Source organism: Gadus macrocephalus, chromosome 10 (genome assembly GCF_031168955.1).
Source record: "Gadus macrocephalus chromosome 10, ASM3116895v1".
NCBI lineage: Eukaryota > Metazoa > Chordata > Actinopteri > Gadiformes > Gadidae > Gadus > Gadus macrocephalus.
Genome location: NC_082391.1, coordinates 12,355,410 through 12,376,421, shown reverse-complemented (window position 1 = coordinate 12,376,421; position 21,012 = coordinate 12,355,410). Strand labels below are relative to the sequence as shown.

The window sequence follows — 21,012 nt, the reverse complement described above, 5'->3', positions numbered from 1 at the left end:
AGAGGTTCTAAACATGACAGAAAACACAGGATGGATCTCAGGATCCTCATCCGTCTCCATGCGCCATCTGTCTACTTGGGCCTGCAGGTAGGATGCAGGGTTCTCTGTGTCACCAATAGGGAGACCTCTCATGTTTTTATGATCCATCTGGATCGGGAACTCCCTCCTGAGTGTGGCCCACATCGCCCCTCTGTAATGATCAAGTGTAGTCCCATCATACTTTCCGTCCAGTATATTCAACCCTCCATTCCTCAGTACAGACTCCATCTTGGATAACCCCAATACTCTTGCCAACAGAGCTTTCAGGTCCCCCACTGCCATTAGCTTTCCCACTGTGAGCTCCTCAAATGTTCTAATCCATTTTGATGCCCCATCATGTATGTTAGGGAGTTTAGAAATGACTCCCTCCAAGTCCTGTGAACCCGACGGTTGATAGTAGGCCTGTTGTCCTTTGACTAGAATAGGATAATTTCCTGGGAGAGTGTCGGGTGCCTTTCTTTCTCTTTGTGATCTCCTTGGTTTCCCCTGTGTTTCGAGCGCTAGGGGGCTTTGTAATGCTGTACTAAATGGTACCATTTAGTAACGGGGACGCTGGCGAGTCTAACGCCGCTCTGTATGGCTTGTTTTTATTCAGTATTTTCAATATTTCTCAGGATTGCATTGAACATTTTGTTGTTTTTTTTGGTCTTTAGTAGTTTAGCTAAGTTTACTAGTTATATATAGTCACTTTTCGCTATTGTAAGTGCGCCAGTTTTCTTTATTTTTACGTGTTTTATACGTGGAGTCGTACAGTTGGTGGACGCTGTTGCCTTTTGAACGCTGCTGCTGCTGCTGCTCACCGGAACGTCATTCTGAACATAATTTTTTTGCGATTTTCTTTTTCTTTTTCTTACTAGTCTTTTAACTTTTTATCAGTTTTCTTTTGCTTACTTTCATCACCTTCTGTCTGAAACCCTTTTGGACCTCGGATCGGTCTACAAAGTTAAGTTAAGTAAGTGTGTCGGTTTTCTTTCTTTATTTATTTATTTCTGAACGTTAAACGTCTGCGTGTTTTGTTTTGTGTTTTGTGCATGGAGTCGTGCAGCTGTTGGTGGATGACACCTGCTGGCCGGCTAGACTGCTGCTAACCCCCGGCGCCGTCCAACTGGCTTCCCCGTCTCCAGCGTAGCAACAACCGGCTTGCTCCACTCCTCTGCCTCCGCTTTGCTGGCTCTGTGGCATCACCATAAGCCACAGAGCCCTGGAAACTGGTCCCTAGCTAGCCAGCTTGTGACCAGCTGGATGCTACCTGTCCGTGCCACTGCTGTCAGCTGTCCGGGACCTGCCTGCAGCGCTGGGCCATTGATTAGCTGGCTGCCGGGTGAGCCATTGCGGGGTGACTACATGCTAGCTGGCTGCTACAACCCTGCCCTCCGTCATCGTCCCCTGCTTAAACACTGGGATTCCATCTCCGAGCTCCTCCAATTACGCTCTTCACCATGCACTCCTCCCGGACACATTATATCCAACACAATCAAAGAACTCGGACTCCTTCGTCGGCCACGATATGTCCACAGAGGCAGCCGGAGGACGTTTGTTTACTCCGGCTCAGAAAATTCCATTTCCTCACTGTGGGCCAATCGGCACCCGCTAAAGACGCGACGTCATCAACATTACAACCACACCGTGCGCACTGTTTATCTCACTCCGCTACCCAGACAGTGTTGCCAGATTGGGCGGGTTCCCGCCCAATTGGGCTACTTTTGATTTCATCTCGCGGGGAAAATTTGCATTGGGCGGGTATATACATTTTGGGCTGCTTTTGCCAATATCTGGCGGTTTTTTAATAATGTGAAAACAGCACACCAAACTGTTATTTTATGGTTTAAAAACAGTACAAATACAAAACTCAGTAGGCCTATACTTCAATATACTTCACGTCGTGATGTCACATCAACAAACCGTTGTGCGCCGACGCAGAAGTCTGAGGCAAAAGCCCGCTCTCTCTCAACTCTGTTAGCGAAATAAGCATCATGCCGTAGTGGGGGAAATATAAAAAACTTAATAGAAAGGAATGGGAGACCGACCCTGAATTAAAATCGTGGATCGCGCCTGCCCCAGCAGATGACAGCAAAGCTCGTTGCAGGTATTGTAACGTTGAATTAAGAGCTAGCCCACCTCAACGACTTGAGAGAACATGGTGCCACGAAAAAACACAAGGCCCGCTGTCAGCCCAGTGTCAAATCCTTTGCTGTCCCAACGGGATCTGGTGCAGGAGCAACAATCAAAGATGACCAAAAACGACGTGAACTTCGGGTTGCAACCTACGTCGCCTGTCACACCTCCATAAACGCTGCGGATGATTTGTCTGATATACTGCAAGATGAGATGGGCGCATTCAAGATGCACAGGACAAAGTGTACCGCCGTTATAACATCTGTTCTGGCACCGTTCTTCAGAGAGGAGTTAAGAGAGGATATTGGTGAGTCTCCATATTCTCTTTACCTGGATGAGAGCACTGATGTATCAGTGAACAAGCTCCTCTGCATTTGTAGTATCGCTCACAGAAACAAGTATCGCTCACAGAAACACGGCAAGTTTGTGAGTACCTACCTGGGGCTTGTCAACCTTCTCGGCATTTTTCCACATTTTCTGTGACATGTACGGACTGTGATAATAAAATAGAACTTGCCATTTGGGCTTAATTGTTTAACACCGTAGCGTTACCGCGTAATCAGAAGGACGAGTCGATATGGTAAAATCCCCAGGGATGTTTATTATTACTCCTCAACCGGACGGAGCCTAAAACATTGCAGCCATTAGAAGTAACTCTGGGCGCATATAACACTCGAACCACAACATGCGTTTAATGTTTATTAAAAAAATAATAATAATCCTGTGAAAAACGTCAGTGGCCGGTTTTTTGCTGAAGTGGGCGGGTTTTGGAACGTGATTGGGCGGATTTAGCTCAACCAAATCTGGCAACACTGTACCCAGAGCTCCTCAACCTGTCACCAACAAAAACTCATCTCTTCTGAAATTTGCACTTCTAAACACCCGTTCACTTAATAAAAAAGGACTTCTCCTCAGTGAATTTATTTCTGATTCAGCACTGGATTTTCTCTGTCTCACTGAAACCTGGCAAAAAGCCATGGACTATTTTTCACTCAATCAAGCCACGCCCCCTGGATACTCTTACATTGACAAACCTCGTCTGGATGGTCATTCTGGTGGTGGAATTGCCATCATCCATCGCCATGACATTAAAACCAGTGCAACATCCATCCCAACCCCTTCTTCATTTGAATCCCTTTCTTTTAAACTGTCTGGTCCCAAGCCCCTGGTCATTGCAGTCATTTACCGTCCCCCTAAGCCCGACCCTGCCTTTCCCTCTGATCTATCTGCATTCCTTACCCAGCTCTGTGCTATATCTCCATCCGTTCTCCTCCTGGGTGATTTCAACATTCATGTGGACTCCTCTGTCTGCAAACCCGCAATCGAACTTCTGGAAATCTTTTCATTCTTCAACATCACCCAACACATCGATTTTCCAACTCATAACAAAGGCCACACCCTGGATCTGGTCTGTTCCACTGGCATCACAATCAGTCACCTGGCCAGTAACAACCTCCACATCTCCGACCATCTGGCCATTACTTTTCAAACTCACACTCCCTCCCCCCATGAGAAGCAAAAACGCACCATCACTTTCCGCAACCTCAAATCCATTAACCCATCCTCTCTTTCCACATGTCTTTCTGAGTCCATCGCTAAACTCACCATCACCCACAACAACTCCCCCGACTACCTGGTTAACTGCTATAACTCATCCCTCTCATCCTGCCTTGACCAGCTTGCACCTGTTCAGTCTAAATTGGTCTCATTCTTGCACTCTGCCCCATGGTACACTGACGAACTCCGCCATCTCAAATCCAAACGACGCCAACTGGAACGGCTTTCCCACAAAACAGGTCTTACCGTCCACCAGGAAATGTACAAACAACACCTCCAGCTATACAACGACACCCTGAACTCAGCCCGCTCCTCCTACTACTCAGGAATCATCCAGTCTGGCAGCAGCAATCCAAGGACCCTCTTCAACACCATTAACACACTCCTCAAGCCATTGGACACCATCTCTCACTCCTTCTCAGTTGAAAAATGCAATAACTTCCTATCCTTCTTCAATGATAAAATCAGCACAATCCACAGCCAGTTGACCATCGACCCCACCCTACGTCCCAAACCGGATCCCCCCCTAACCACCGGTCAATCCTTCTCCACATTTGCTACCATCACCTCCTCTGATCTTTCCTCCATAGTCTCAACCATGAAATCAACAACCTGCAACCTGGACCCGCTCCCCACCACACTTCTAAAGGCCTGTCTCCCCATTCTCTCCACCCTCATCACTCACACTGTAAACTCCTCTATCCTCCGGCCATGTCCCCTCCTCCCTAAAGCTTGCATCAGTCACCCCCGTACTAAAGAAACCCGGCCTGGATCCTGATTCCCCTAACAACTACCGCCCCATCTCCAATCGACCTTTTCTGTCTAAAATCCTGGAACGTGTAGTTGCCAAACAACTCATCACCTACCTTGACACCAACGACCTCTTTGAACTCTTCCAATCCGGTTTCCGCTCCAAACACAGTACAGAAACTGCCCTCCTCAAAGTGACCAATGACCTTCTGCTATCCTCTGACACTGGCTCCCTAAATATCCTCATCCTCCTTGACCTCAGTGCTGCCTTTGACACGATCAATCACTCCATTCTCCTCTCCCGTCTCCAATCCACCCTTGGCATCACTGGCACCGCCCTCTCCTGGCTTGGATCCTATCTCTCCGACAGACATCAATTCATCGCCATCAACAACTGTCAATCAGCCACTACTCCTCTCATCCACGGTGTCCCCCAGGGTTCTGTGCTTGGTTCACTCCTCTTCATTCTGTACATGCTTCCTCTTGGTCAGATCCTTCGTCACCATGGACTCCGGTTCCATTGTTACGCCGATGACACACAGCTTTACCTCCCCTCCAAAACCATCAGTCCTTCCACCCTCTCAACCCTCTCCAACTGTTTGACTGACATCAAGACCTGGATGCAAAACAGCTTTCTCAAACTCAACTCCAACATATCCGAAATCCTCATCATTGGTCCTGACACCCTCACTCACTCCGCTCTGAACTTCACCCTTAACATTGACGGCTCCACCATCACCCCCTCCACCAAAATCCGTAACCTTGGAGTTATCCTGGACCCCACTCTCTCCTTCCTCCCCCATGTTAACCATATTACCAAAACTGCCTTTTTCCACCTCCGAAACATCGCCCGCCTCCGCCCCAACCTGTCAACTACCGCTGTTGCGACACTCATCCACGCTTTCATTTCATCCAGGCTTGACTACTGCAATGGTCTTCTCTACGGCACCACCAACAAAGTCCTCAAAAAACTTCAATATGTCCAGAACTCAGCTGCACGCCTCCTCACTGGTACCCGCTCCAGAGAACACATCACACCTGTCCTCCGTGAACTCCATTGGTTTCCAATTAAACACAGAATCAACTACAAAATCTTACTCATCACCTACAAGGCCCTCAACAGCCTAGCCCCCCCCCTACCTTGCCGACCTCCTCCATCACCACGCCCCCTCCCGATTCCTCAGGTCCAATTCTGCCAACCTGCTGCAAGTTCCACGGACTGAGCGACGGACTTGGGGTGATCGGGCCTTCTCAGTTGCTGCCCCCACCCTTTGGAATTCACTCCCCTCCCACATCAAAGTCTCTCCAACCCTCTCTTCTTTCAAATCTGCCCTAAAAACATACCTTTTCACACTAGCCTTCCCCACCTAACTCCCACCTTATTCTTCATGTTTAACCTCTGTTTTTCTTTTATTCCTAGTCTGTCTTACATAGTTTTGATAGGGCAATATGTAAAGCGTCTTAGAGTACCTTATTAAGCGCTATATAAATTTAATTTATTATTATTATTATTATTACTACAGCAAGGCTCCTCTGGCCCTCGATCCCCACTGAAACTCTCTTCAATATCTTTATCACTCCTTTCTTTCTGCCTCCTCTGAGGCTTCGTTCTCTTCCTTGTGTTTTTTCCTCTCCTTTTCTTTCCAGGAGAAGGCCCTTTGTAATTTTGCTCATTATCACCTTTAAGCAATATACGGTCTCTACTCAAAATCTCTTCCGCTGTTGGTGCCATATTAAATTATTATTTTATTTATTTATATATATCTATATATTTTTTTTAAATACACTTTTTATTAATACAATTTATTTGAGTTTATTTTACTCGCTTGTTTAAATGCCCTATTTTGTCTTCAAGGCTGCAGATGTGCACTCCTCCCCGGCGCTTGTCTCCCTCCCGAAGATTGGAATGTGGCCCCCACCCTGTTTTCAATTTTTAACCCTGCTACTGCAGGTCCCTGCTTTGCTCGTCCCCGCTGTTTTCTCCGTGCTTATGCTCGTCCACGTTTTCTGCTTCTCCCAGCTTTTGCAGTTAGAGTCAGCGCGGTAGTGTTTAATCAATTGTTGATTAAGCAATACAATATCGTTGATTAATCATATTGTTGAATCAAAAAAGGTTTAAACATTTATTCATCACTTTACTTCAAACAAATTATCTATTCTTTATCCGTCTAATTTATTTATGACAGAATCAACTAAAAAGAAAACGGGCCGTACAAGTCTCCGAGGTAACTTAATCCTACCGCGGCTTGAATACAGAAACAAACCGATTAATGCAACTTTTTATAGCGTATCGAAAAAAAAATTGTACAAGATGCTGAGTGGATCTAGTCACTAACTCGTCTTTAATTACAAATAAAAGGTTGACCGAGCGCTGAAGCTGGCCTTTTGATTAAAACATGAACGGTCGAGTACTCCAACTCTGAGCTACTCAACCAGAACTTAAAACAAGAACCCTATTTCCTCAAAATGCCAAGATCAGCATTAAAATTCACTCAATCGATCCGACGATCTGAAAATTATTCAGTCGGCCCAAATTAAGAGAAAATTCACTCAGTTGATCCAAGATCAGAAAACTGTTCAATCGGCCCAGAAGAAGAGAGAAGATTTACTCAATCATTGATCCAAGATCAGAAACTGCTCAATCGGCCCAAAATAAAAGAAAAACTCACTCAATCGATCCAAGATCAATAAGCTGTTCGATCGGCCCAAACCAAGAGAAAATTCACTAGTCAGCACTTCAAGGAAACTCTTCTCAAATAAAAACCACTGAATTCATTCCCAACATTCAATTCCAACTGACAACTCAACTCCTAATAGGATACTGTCAGAACAAGGTCTGTTTCTTTCGACCTGTGGGCCTGCTGGCTCTGTCAATGGTAGAACTTTCCACTAATTCGTTCCTCCACAAGACAGTCACAGGACTTAGAGTAGGCCTACTTAACAAATCATACCAATAACAACAACCCGTATCAATTTAGAACCACAAAGCGTCTTGGTTATTTAAAACCACAGACCGTTCATGGCTATGTGCGCCCGCACGTCAATCTCTTCCGGAGGTCCCCTATTTCTCTCTCGCTCTTTATCTATAATTTTGGTTCGTTTAGGCAAGGCAAGGCAAGGCAACTTTATTTATATAGCACTTTTCATACACAAGGCAGACTCAAAGTGCTTCACATATAAACATTGTCATACAATAAAATAAAATAAAAGATAAGTAAAAGAAAACATATGCAAAGAAATGGGTAAAATAGAAAGTTAAAAAGGCATTTTAGTATTAAAATAGAAAATAAAGGCAAAGTTAAAAAAGCTTTTTAGAAAGTGCAATGTATTTAAGATTTAGCAGAAAGCTAAAGAAAACATAAAAGTCTTCAGTCTTGTTTTAAAGGTACTCAGAGTTGGGGCAAGTCTTAAATCCCCTGGGAGTTTATTCCAGCTATTTGTTGCATGGTAACTAAATCCTGCTTTCCCATGTTTCGTGTTTACTCTGGGGATAATTAACAGATTGGTCTCAGAGGATCTTAGTGGTCTCGAAGGCTTATGTAGTGGAAGCATATCAGTTAAATATTTTGGGCCTAAACCATGTAGGGATTTATATAGGTTAGCAACATGATTTTAAAATAAATTCTCTGACCTACAGGAAGCCAATGTAACGATTTCAGAACTGGTGTAATGTGTTCAAATTTGTTGGTCTTTGTTAGAACTCTAGCAGCAGCATTCTAAACAAGCTGAAGCTTCCTCAGAGTTTGTTTTGGGAGACCTGTAAGGAGACCATTGCAGTAATCAAGCTTACTAGTGATAAAGGCATGCACAAGTTTTTGTAAGTCTTCGGTGGACATGAGCCCTCTAAGACTTGCTACATTTTTAAGGTGATAGTATGCCGATTTTGTAACTGATTTGATGTGACTGTCGAAATGTAAATCTGAATCCATGATAACCCCTAGATTTCTGGCTTTGATTGAGGTTTTCAGGGACAGAGAGTGAAGGTGTTGGGTTACTTTAAGCATTTCTGTTTTAGAACCAAATACAATTAACTCTGTTTTGTCCTCATTTAGTTGAAGGATATTTCGGCACATACATTCTTTCACTTGCTCAATGCACTGGCACAGCAGATCTATGGGCCGATAGTCATTTGGTGATAGTGATACATAGATTTGCGTGTCATCAGCATAGCAATGATGGTCAATATTGTTATTTTGCATGATTTGTCCTAGTGGGAGCATGTAGATGTTGAATAAAGAGGGTCCTAAGATCGAACCTTGTGGGACTCCACATGTCACGTTGGTTGATTCTGATACAAAGTCGCCATTGGAAACAAAGTTAGTAGTTCCTATTTTGTAGGTAGGACCTGAATCAATATAAGACTGTGCCTGAAAGCCCCACCCAGTTTTCTAACCTGTCCAGAAGTAATGTATGGTCTACAGCAGGGGTATTCAAGTAAAATTCAAATAGGTCCAGTTAGAGAAAATGTCCTCAAGCAAAGGTCCGGAACGTCATAACGTCTAACTTGCGTTATCATTCAGTGTGATATATGATGAAGTAGCCTAGTAGTTGTATCAACGTCTGCATGTAATCATCAACTGACTGTCAGATCAATACAGGTAGAACAATTCAAAAACATTTCAACCTTATTTATTGTCACTTTTATACAATTATACTCAATAATACTGAAGATATGTATTATTAAAGGAGGTTCAACTGACTCAACTGAAACTAATCTCTTCAAGGAAAAGAAGGGCTACATTTAAAATCAAAATGGTGATAATAAATATAATAATAATCTTAAAATATAGATAAAATATATACTTTTCTTTTGAAAGATAAAATAAAGTATAGCAGCAGCTTGAGTTTCCCCTGTTTCTTTGTGAATGTTTTAACGGTTTCAACCAATTTCAAAAACATAACACAACACATCTTAACAATTGAACAGTTTTAGCTTCTCTTTCTTTCCCTCTTTTATCCAACTCCCCCACTTTCTGTTGTTCAGTTAGAGAACTGAGCTCTAGCTTGTCCTGCCATGAGTTTAAATACCTAATGGCCAGGTAGATTTCCTCTCCTTTTGAACTGGTCTTAAGGGGAGTTACACCTAACACATCTTCACAGAACTCTTTCTTTTCTTGGTTGAAGAACCTTACATAAATTAACAGCTGAGCATTGACAGACACATCAGTAGGCTCATCTACAGCTAAGCCTACACACCTTATGAATTGCTTCATCCAGCTGGGCTAGCACATCCTGGGTTAACATTTCACTTTTCTTTGTGGCTGATGATGCTGACATGGGTATTTGCTTTATTTTGTCACAAAGCTCTTCTTTCTGTTTCCCCTCCCGCAGTGGCGGAGCCAGGGGGTGGCCGGGGGTGGCCACGGCCACCCCCCGTAGAATCTCGGCCACGCCATTGGCCACCCCAAGCACCGGATCACAGCGGTCAAAAGTTTTGACGGCTGTGGAAAAATGCGGAACCTTTCTCGCACCGCTTGTACACTGACGGACCCTTTAGCCGCGCGCAGCGCGCACACGTCCTGTATTTGAATTAAACGGCTCAAGCATGCCCTGAATGCCTGTTACCACCTGACGCTTCGACCGGCACCTGCGGCTAAGTGAAGAAACCCAAAACAGAAAGGTATGATATCATAATGGATGTTGTTTTTGTCTTCTAATAACTGACTATCCCACCCATGACTATCTATTTTGCGAAGTTTAGAAGCAAGGTAGATCGGAGGAGAACATAGTAAACTGTTAAAATTGCTATGCTATGCTGTATTTGATAACTACGTTGCGAGATTGTGTACAGTGTTTTAATATAATCTCTCTCTAGTCTCTACACGTATTTGTTTTTGCAACTTCGGATCGACTTTCGATCTAGTTATTTGCTGTTAACTGCTATTGTTGCCAGAGCGTGTTATGATTGTGTCAGGTATATACAGTATTTATGCTGCATTTTGGATAAGTGTCATTAAAGAGGGAAAAATAATGAAGAGGAAGAAGGCAGACATAGCGTCCTTCTTCAGGGCAAGTGGAAAGAAGTCAGCTAAGGCAAAGAATGAGGGTGAGATGGAGAAAAAACAGGCAGAGAGCGAGGATGAGGAGCCCCCAGAGAGCAGCAACTTAAATGGACCTCCAGGTATACAGTATAGAGACTCACATATAATACAGCTTGGTATGAGGTTATCTTATTTACAATTGGCTTAAAGTTTGTCTATTCATATACAGGTCAGGTTGAAAGTGCATTGTAAAACATATCAGTTCGTTTTTTCAGTACATTAAAGTATGGCATATTTGTATTTGCTACCCAGAGACACTTTCACTCATATTATACTTTAGCTTATAGTGTGTTTGTTAAACACTATATAGCATGCATTATAAAACCTTTAGGAAAATTACCTGTACACCTTATTGTAATTATTTTTGATGTTTCTGAAAGATTGATCGAGAGCAGGACAGAAGTGTCCTCCCTGAGGAGTGGCCCCAGTGGATCCCCAGGTAAATTGTCAATCTTACATTGAATGTTGTACTCTTCTGCTAACTTTTCATCGATATTGTCCACAAGTTTATATTGTATATGTTTAATGCTGTAGAAAATGAATTGTATCTTTTGTATCTGTGGATAGTGTAACTTGGATAGTGGATCATTACACCTTGTGGAAAATACTTTAAACACCTATTAATGTTTTTAATATATATATATTTAGATTCCCACAGAAGATTCAGACAGCGAGAGAGAGGAGCCTCCAACAACGAGTGGCGGCCCAAGGTACCTCCAGGTATACTCACTCTTTCACACATACTGGACACTTTAATTCCACTTCAGTTTTGCCCAATCTGATACAGTGGCCTGATAATTCATAAACAGGTATGAGTCATACCAGTCACCGTCCTCAACTGGAGTAGAGTTGGATGAATGGCCTCAAATCTATAACGTTTTAAGAAGATTATAGTGTTCAAATAATCCATTAGATGTAACATGGGATAGTACCCTCCAATGTATGAGTTTATCTTGATTGTTATTAATCTCTGCTGTAATTTAATAATTGAAATATGCCTTTTTTTCCATTTTCAAATAGACATTTCCAAATCAAGAACCGATAGATCTTTAAGGACAGTCATTGAAGTGTTCAGTTTTAATGATATGTCACTGTTTGGATTCTCTGTCTGATATGTGTAAATGTGGCTCAAACTTGAAACTAATCTTGCAGAGTCCGCCTAATACCCATTGTGAATATGATGTTTGTTATTATGTGTTTGATAGATGTTTATGGATCGAATTGAAGAAAAATTGACACTGCTTATTTAAACAGGCTGTTAATGCTTGTCATATTTACATTTGTTGGAATTCAGCTAATTGTATTCAGGATGTTATTTTATTTATTTTCATATTTCTATGCATTAGCTCAGTATTTTATACTTTTTGTTATTTAAAGATAAATCCGTATTGTGATCAGACTTGATTAAAAAAACATTGCACTTCTAATTTTGTATCCTTGTTTTGTATTCCTGATGATACACAGAGAGAATTGACTTGGCTTGTCGCCATAAACTGAGGACATCTCTACTATAAAATAGAATACCTTGCTGTCAATGCATATCTGTACAACCATTGTTCTACTCAGTCGTACAATTCAAATAAAAACACAAATAGCAATCGGTAAATCAACACAGTTTAAAAACAAGTATGAATACAGAATAAGTATATTATTTTTTAAGTTTTAGCTTCTTTGTTACTTTGCCTTTAGGTATAAGAACAATTTAAATATATTGAATACTTTTCTATTGCACCTTCATCTGAATTCCGAATAATGTTGAGATGTTTGCTGTATGTGTCTTAAATAGCTCTGCATCTCCTGGTGAGACACATGCTTGCCACCCAAAAATTATCACTGGCCCCATCCTGGCCACCCCAATGGAAATTTCCTGGCTCCGCCACTGCCCTCCCGTAAGGTTTCAGCTACTGCACTCATGCATACCTTGACAACCCCTCCATCAGTAAATGGCTTTTTGTGTTGACTCAAAATCCAAGTGAATCTGAGGGAACATTCATTTGCACGTTGTTGGGCAGTGAATGAATCGGTCAGGATCCGGTTGGATTGTTCATATTGGGCTCTGAGACTGCTTATTTTCTGTGACCGCAGTTCAGACTTGAGCGGGTATGTTTGTTGAAAACAGTTGTGGTTTGTCTCATATCGCGTTTCACGTTGGCACTTTTTATGAGTGCCACTGTGTCTGAGCATACGAGAACCTGATTTTGTGTTGCCAGTGGGAAGAATGAACATGAATGAATGAGTCCGTCCATACTGGGTTGAAAGCTGTTTTCGCTGTCCACTCTTCTCTTCTTAGAGAGCGCCATGTGTAGTTATTTTTCTGTCTCCGGCTCACTCTGTCTGTCTCATTTCTGTCTCGCTGTATTTCTCACTGTTCTCCCGCTGTCTTTCTCACTGTTCTCCCGCTGTATTACTCACTCTTCTCCGACTGTCTTGCCCACTTCTTCTCCCGCTGTATTACTGACTCTTCTTCCACTGTCTTACTGACCCTTCTCTCACTGTCTTTCTCACTCTTCTCCCGCTGTCTTTCTCACTCTTCTCCCGCTGTATTACTCACTCTTCTCCCGCTGTATTACTCACTCTTCTCCCACTGTCTTTCTCACTCTTCTCCCGCTGTATTACTCACTCTTCTCCCGCTGTATTACTCACTCTTCTCCCGCTGTCTTTCTCACTGTTCTCCCGCTGTATTACTCACTCTTCTCCCGCTGTCTTGCTCACTTCTTCTCCCGCTGACTCTTCTTCCACTGTCTTATGGCGCGTTTCCACTGCAGGGTGCGGAACGGATCGGATCGCAAAGGTGCGGGTCGGGTCGCGTTTCCACCGCCAAAAGTGGGCGTGACCCGCAGGCGCGTATCAGACGCGGGGGATGAGTACGATGCATCCCCCTCACTTCTATTGGAAGGCCATTCCATCCCCTCCACTTTTGTTCGTCAAATCCTCACAAAAATCAGCTTTTCTAATAAAAAATAGTAAACGTTCGCCTGTTGTATGCAATTTAAAATGGTTGCTATGATTGCATCCCTCTGTATCAAATTATCACTCTGTAAATCCCAGCGCTACAATTGACGTTACGTAGACTAAACAGCTTGCGCATGCGCAGCCTGCAGAAAGCGCTGGCAGCGGTGCTCCCGAGACCCGACTGCCTGAGAGCTCAGCGCGGTGACCGCGGTCATTCAAGCAGTTTCTCACAGATTGCTGTGCCTAACTGTTCGTGCTGCATACTGACTTGACGCCTTCAATGAAAAGGTAGAATTGAAACACATTTGGTTCTTTCAAATAGTGTGATTTCATTGTAAAGCCACTTGCTGACACGTGAAAGTTAAATAACCGTTACTTTTTTATACCGAGTATTTGATTAGAGCACTTAAGTTGTTACCTGTTATGAAGTGTTTGTTGTAAATGTCTATTGTATTGTCTGTTGATGTAAATGAACTTTTTACATGAGTTTACATGAGTTACATGAGTTTACTCATGAGTTTGAGTTTCAAAGCCAAATAAAGACATTGCAAGTCTTATTTTTATAATGTTTTGTCGATTATGTCAATACTAAAACATTATAATTCAGATCTTTGTAGAACATAATATCTGAAAATGTGCCCAAACAAATTCTTGCACTGGCTTAACATGGCTATAGCCTACTACATGATATGCACACTGTATGGCTTACTGGGTTATATAAAGGTTTTTGTACAGTATATCCACTGTAGAATGCAATATTGACACATCTGTCAGAGCAGTATCCTGTTACTTAGAATTATATCAGACACGTTTTATTTTCAGTTACTGTATAATCAGTAAGACCACACCATAAACACAGAAGCCCAACATTATACATAGATCATAGATAGGTCTCAGCATGAAATGGAGAACATTTGAAGTTGAACTTGACCACTGGTTTGACAGCCTGCACTCTGTGTGTCACTACATAATAACATCACTACATACAAGTAACAAATGCTCTAGCCAAATGTCATTAGAGCTACAGTTATTGAACATTCATGCAACAGCCTCAAGTGGCTTTACAAATGTGTTTTGTCTCTGGTCATTATGACAAACTAATTGTTCTGCAATCATTTTCCTGTCCAACAGATCCAGCTTGTGCTTTTGAACATAACACACGGTTACACTGTTGAGACATGTTTGTGTCATTGTACTTCGCATCCATGTTTTCAGCCTTCAGAGGCTGCTGAAGCTCCTTTCAGCTTTATCACACAGTGTGTGTGTGTGTGTGTGTGTGCGTGTATCAAACAAACACACAATGAGTCATACACACACACACACACACACACACACACACACACACACACACAGTGTATCTGCTCGCATTTCTTCCATTTTGTAGGCCTAGATGTATGTAAAAGTTCATATAATTGATCATCGCTATTTGGAATGATTATTTCTTCGCCTATTCCAGAACACCCCCACTTTTGGAAAGCTTGATACGCCCCTGGTGACCCGGACTTTTGCCCCATTTCCACTGCAGGGTGCGGAACGGATCGGATCGCAAAGGTGCGGGTCGGGTCGCGTTTCCACCGCCAAAAGTGGGCGTGACCCGGACTTTGCCGTACCCGTTCCGGCCCCATTCACGGGACTCCTCCGTTGCGGTACCCAAAACGAGACCAGACGCCTGAAAGGGTCCCGTGAAATTCTAGCTACACCCCCCCTCCGTTGATTGGTCGACAGAATCGTCACTTCCGGGTGACGCGGGGATAAAAACAAACAAACAGTAGCCTCGAGGTATTATTCTTTACAATTAACATGTCGCGTAAAAAGCTTGCTTGGGCGAACAAGGAGGTGGAGACGCTCGTCTGCATTCTTGGGGAGGAAGACGTTGTTTACGATGTTTACGTAGCTGCCGCGGCGATCGACATCCGGGCTACCACCAAGGGTACTGTCGGCAGTGGAAACGCGACCTCGGAACTGAGCTGGGCTATACCGCCCCCTCTCTACCGCACCTTTGCGATCCGATCCGTTCCGCACCCTGCAGTGGAAATGGGGCATTTGCCGTACCCGTTCCGGCCCCGTTCTCGGGACTCCTCCGTTGGGGTACCGCAAACGAGACGAGACGCCTGAAAGGGTCCCGTGAAATTCCAGCTACCCCCCCCCCCCCCCCCTCCGTTGATTGGTCGACAGAATCGTCACTTCCGGGTGACGCGGGATAAAAACAAACGAACAGTAGCCTCGAGGTATTATCCTTTACAATTAACTTGTCGCATAAAACGCTTGCTTGGGCGAACAAGGAGGTGGAGACGTTCGTCTGCATTCTTGGGGAGGAAGACGTTTTTTACGATGTTTACGTAGCTGCCGCGGCGATCGACATCCGGCCTACCACAAAGGGTACTGTCGGCAGTGGAAACTGCCGGTATAGCTGGGCTATACCGCCCCCTCCCTACCGCACCTTTGCGATCCCATCCGTTCCGCACCCTGCAGTGGAAACGCGGCATTACTGACCCTTCTCCCACTGTCTTTCTCACTCTTCTCCCGCTGTATTACTCACTCTTCTCCCGCTGTCTTTCTCACTCTTCTTCCGCTGTCTTTCTCACTCTTCTCCCGCTGTCTTTCTCACTCTTCTCCCGCTGTCTTTCTCACTCTCCCCGTCAAAATTAAAAATATTTGAATAATTGATTGACTACAGGTCCGGGTCCGTATAGGACGCAGGCCCATAGCTGCGGGAACGTATTCTCAGCAGGGGGTGCTGAAAAAAAAAAAAAACTCAGCTTGCACTAGACTCGCAACTCGCTACATTGATAAAAAAAGATATAGGCCTATAGCAGCGCAGCTCAATTACACCAGTGCATGCGCGCACAGTCGAAAATCGATCATTGTGTTCACACCATGGTTAACATCCAGCTGCTCACAGAACAAGTTTAGCGCACCACCGCTCCCCTCACACTTTTTCATATAACTTTTTTTCAGCACTAGGTCATATGAGCATTAAATAAATGCTGCGTCTCAAAATGCCTTGGACAGCAGCGAGGATGACTCGCTTTGCCACGGGCCGGAACAGAGGAGTGTCAGGAATAGTCTTTGGTGTACACATCAGTAGGCTACGGCCTATTTGCACTACTGTTTAGTGGCAATGCAGTGTTTTATTCTATGCCTTTTTATTTTCGTATATTATTTCAATGAATACAATTTATTTATTTATAAAAAGAAGATCTGATCTTCAAATCTTTTTTCCAAATATAGGTTGTCTTACAATGGGTTTTGTGTTTATATTCGGACCAATACTGTACAGCGGGCGCTAACATGACGTTAAGCATTTCCTGGTGCATAATGTGACGCTTCAGAACCTAAAATCCCGTTTCTCCCCGTTGACACGACAACACATAACCGGCGTTTTCAGTGCTGCAGCACCCCCAGCACCCCTACTTCCCGCGGTACTGCGCAGGCCCCCAGGACTGGTGCATATTTCCGGAATCCACCAGTGCTCAGAGGCCAAGCCTGGTATAGAGTGGCGAAGTCACGCCCCTTCCGGTAGGGCTCATGGGACCTATGAGATCGAAAAATATGAATGGGTGTCAATGGAGAGAAAATAATTATTTTCTGGTCCCGGTCTTTATATGCCCTGGATTACACATATGTTGTTTGTGGATTTAAAGGATAATTTTTCATGCAAAGCATTCGACCGTTTATTGTGCAATTGTTCAGATAAAGGCTGTAGAGAAAACACAACGAGAAAGACTACACGGCTCGTATGTGACGTCACGCTCCCTGCGACTGGCGTGGAGAAGACCGACAATCTTCCCATCGGCATAACTGAAACTCTGCACGTGCCCCGATTTATAATGGTTTTCACCTCTTTCGATGCTTTTATCCTCCCCTTGGAAAAAGCGGTGAAGTGGGGCAGAGAGATCGCCATCTCTGTGCCGAGTTCCAAGGGCGGGTGTGGTCAGGGCCGGCGATCGGCATAGGCGAGCTAGGCGACCGCCTAGGGCGACAAATGCGTTGGGGGCGCCCTCTGGTGGCGCCCTTAATTAAAAAATATATCAATTAAAATATACGACGCGAACGGAGAAGCGAGGGGGCGCGGGAGCAATTGTCAGGGCGGCCAGAAACCGTTAGCGTAGCACCCCCCCCCCCCCCCCCCCCCCCCCGCTCGCAAGACCTGTCCAGGGCGCAAGTTGATTTCGAGTCGCCTAGGGCTCCGAAACGGCCAGCGCCGGCCCTGGGTGTGGTGACGTATATCATATGCGTCGAGAGCAGCGAAGAGCTGTAGTTCACAAAGCGGCCTCACATAAAACCTAAAATCATCAAACTTCTTCACGAACATTTTTAGTTTTCTTTGCATGAAAAATTATCATTTAAATCCACAAACAACATATGTGTAATCCAGGGCATATAAAGACTGGGACCAGAAAATTATTATTTTCTCTCCATTGACACCCATTCATATTTTTCGATCTCATAGGTCCCATGAGCCCTACCGGAAGGGGCGTGACTTCGCCACTCTATTGCAGTCGGTTTAGTGGGCTGTGGACGGGTCCCTCAAATCACGGGGCCCAGAAGTAGATATCCTCGTTCACTCCAATACAAGTGGGGAGCAGGAATGTGTCTCCGCAAAAAATGTGTAGATATCAATCAAAGGTTCATAATTATCTTTATACCGTGTACTAAAAAAATGTAAGTTTTTTCTTTTCAAAACGCCTCCTCAAGCGTTTTATTAGCATTTTTATGTATTTATTTTTTGCTGGGTGGGCAGCTGAAAGGAGTCGTACTGAAACAAACGGCTCCGTGCTATGGACCTATTTTGAAGTGCACGGCTCCATTAACTTCCGAATTAAATTAAATTCGGAATTAAATTCCGAATTATCTCCATTAACTTCCGAAGTCCGAGATTTGTCCTTTTACTTAACATGAATGGCGTTGAACACGGATATATAACACACATATCATTGAAATAGCTGTCACAGGCACGGACGTATTGATTACCTGAATGATTATGGGAGACCTACGTAATTTTCATAATATTGTTAATTATCTAATATTAACATTTCAGTTGCGTTGGCAGGTATTTCATTTTCATTTGCTTGTTTAGCTATGTATGACAGGGTTAGGGTTAACTATGTATGACAGTTAACAATGTTGGTGTATTACAATTCATTATTTGGGTAGGCTACTCCAACTTCGTTGCTGGTCGATATGTAAACATTTACTTTTATATAAATTATTGATTGCATTTTTCGTAAATAGTTAGTTGGAAGGAATCTGTTTCTTAAGCAATAACATTGAACTGTATTTTTCTAGGCCTACATACGTTTACTATGTTACTATGGTATTATATGGAGCAATCTTACATATTTATGAAGTTTCCAGATCAATAAAGTTCTATCTCTTTTTATTTGAACTGCCTGTATGTCCTTATAATATGACAGTGTGTACCTTGGTTATCAGCTATCATAGAATGGTGTCCAAATGGCTGCATGTGTAAGAAATAGGATTTGAACCAAGTGTTACAATAAAAAAGGCTTTTATTCCAAGACCCCCCCAACCCAAATTTTAACAAAACACTTTTTTTTTCAATTTTTTTGGCTGTTTGGCTGGGGCAGAAGAGTGGAAGGGGAAACAAAGACAGGTAAAGAAGAAGTAAGGAAAGGAATGAGAGGAAGAACAGTGAAATGAATGAACAGTGTGATAAACACAAATGATTACCAAAAAGGTTCTAATTACTGATTTATCAAATACTCAGAGAAGAGCATCATCGAATAAAGATTAAGGACCTGGATTATATTTTACAGTATTGAAAACTGTTGAAATTACAATTCAGAGTGGAGAAGGCTGAAGGCATTGGCCCTAAAAGTGTCAGTCTCACCCACTTATCGCTTCAAGAGACTGTGAAATGCTTTTTAAAAAAATGTCATTTCCCCTATTGGTGAAATGAATCTTGTCTTTTAAGTATAAACCACAGCAGTTAAACCTTATTCCATGATGCTCTACGCTGTTGCCTCCTAGCTCTACACTAACAAATGCGTTCATCACACTGTTCACCCATTTCCTAGGGTGATTTAGCTTCCCCGGATGGTCAGCCCTCCACCGGCGTCTCTCGTTGATGTTAGAGTAGACGATCTGCATTGCTGGGAACTGCCGGTGGAGGTACTGCAGGTCCTGCTTCATTGCGGAAACAACCTCAACTCCCTCCAGGCGTCCGAGGTCGTTGCCGCCACAGTGGATGAGCAGGACATCCGGGGCTGTTCTTCCTCTCAGGGACTGCAGGAAGAAAGGGATGAGGGTCTTCCATCTCAGCCCGCCCCAGCCAAACCAACTGACCCTGGCCTTAAGGCCAAGGTGGGGGCCACAGGTTTCCCTGGCTCTCTCCTCTCCACGGCGGACGTAGCTGTCCCCGATAATCCACACTTCTGGCCCTTAAGATTACAAAACACAGATTACTATACATGTAAATACAGAGTGAGGGGACTGTTAATTTATAGAACAATATAGCTTAATATATCCTATTCATACAGTCATTAGCTTATGTCATATGCAGTATTTGTATGAATTCAGTAAACATGTAATTCTAATCATTTGTCATATTAGGGGACACACAGACAATACAAAATGATGTTCTGTGAATATATTCTCCTTAGTCAAGCTAAATACTTACTTTTAATAGGGGGTTGCCCTGGTACTCCAGCCCTTGTCTTTTCCATTTGATTTGCAATAGCTACAATATAATACGAGATACGATAGTATCCCTTCCTATTGTTTTTTACAATAACTTTGAAATATCCTTGAAGGTAATAGACATAATTTCTCCACAGGCTCCCGCTCCGACAGAAGAAAAGGCTCTGCCAGTGGGTGAAAAACATGAACCGCAAGAAGTGGGTACCAAATGTGTACAGCAGATTGTGTGCCAGGCATTTCACAGAGGACTGCTTCACCATCAAACGCAGACTCAAACCACGTGCGGTCCCCACCCTTTTCGGCAAGCCTGAATCACCATCTAAGGTAAGGGGGGAGGTAAGTAATGTGTATCAAGAACACAATTACTGCCCAGTCTTTTTAGGTGTTGCAGCTGTTGTTGATGATGAGGTACAGGTTAATGTTTCGGAAGCCACAGAGGTTACAGGTATTGTTGATGAAGCTGTTGAGGTACAGGTCAATGTTTCTGAAGCCACAGCATCAACCAGCGCTGAGCATCATTATGCAGTGGTGTAATCTCCTCTATCCTTCAAAAGGCAGGCTGAAAAAAAAATGGGATCCATTAGAAAAAAACTAATTTCTAGTGGCAGAGATGCTGGAGAACTCCTTCAATGGAGTCCATAAGACCTTGCTCTCCAGAAGGGCGCAAGGTAAAAGATTGAAAGTGTCAGAGGAGTTGCGTTCAATTGTGATGACTCTGCACTTCTATTCCGCCACAGCTTATAGTTTTGTGCGTAAAGTCTTTGACCTTGTAATGCCCCATCCTGACACCATCCGGACGTGGTACAGCCACATTTCTGCGGATCCCGGTTTTACAAAGCCTGCCCTCTCTGCTCTTGCATGTCATGTGCAGAACAGAAAAGTTCAAGGAAAGGAG

At 43.5% G+C, this 21,012-nt stretch overlaps 1 protein-coding gene and 1 long non-coding RNA gene across 2 annotated transcripts in view; both read left to right on the top strand.

Annotated features, from left to right (window-relative positions):
• ppid (peptidylprolyl isomerase D) overlaps positions 1 to 21,012 on the top strand; it is a 314,679-nt gene that overhangs the window by 257,784 nt on the left and 35,883 nt on the right. The gene's annotated exons all lie outside the window — the stretch shown is intronic.
• Positions 9,787 to 11,906, top strand: LOC132465675 (uncharacterized). Its single transcript, XR_009527669.1, has 4 exons — positions 9,787 to 10,081; positions 10,883 to 10,941; positions 11,151 to 11,222; positions 11,523 to 11,906. It is a non-coding gene; the product is annotated as an uncharacterized LOC132465675 (long non-coding RNA).